This window comes from Penaeus monodon, chromosome 27 (genome assembly GCF_015228065.2).
Source record: "Penaeus monodon isolate SGIC_2016 chromosome 27, NSTDA_Pmon_1, whole genome shotgun sequence".
In the NCBI taxonomy this organism is placed as follows: Eukaryota; Metazoa; Arthropoda; class Malacostraca; order Decapoda; family Penaeidae; genus Penaeus; species Penaeus monodon.
In genome coordinates this window covers 26,836,328-26,836,614 of record NC_051412.1, presented here as the reverse complement: position 1 = coordinate 26,836,614, position 287 = coordinate 26,836,328, and the positions used below count along the sequence as shown (strand labels likewise).

The 287-nt window shown below is 31.4% G+C and overlaps 1 protein-coding gene across 1 annotated transcript in view; it reads right to left on the bottom strand.

Moving 5' to 3' along the window:
• The window catches only part of LOC119590476, an 18,224-nt gene that overhangs the window by 9,079 nt on the left and 8,858 nt on the right, over positions 1–287 (bottom strand). The window lies entirely within an intron of this gene.

Here is a 287-nt window from a genome sequence, read left to right as displayed (position 1 = left end):
AGAATCACAAAATATTAGTTGCTCTGACAAAGAACAATTCATAACCCTTACAAAATTATATTACATAGAAGCATATTTCCATTTAGTGACGTACACAGCATGTTAGGTTGAAAAAGGAAACTTCTCTGACTTCTAAAGCACTTTTCCTTATGCTGATTAAAATGACACTTTTTTTATATAGAAAAGTACACTTAACTGTGCTTTGGTTTAAGTAAGTGGGCACGTTACCTTCTCTGTTTGTGACTAAATAGGTTGATATATACATTAACACTGTCAACTTGTACATA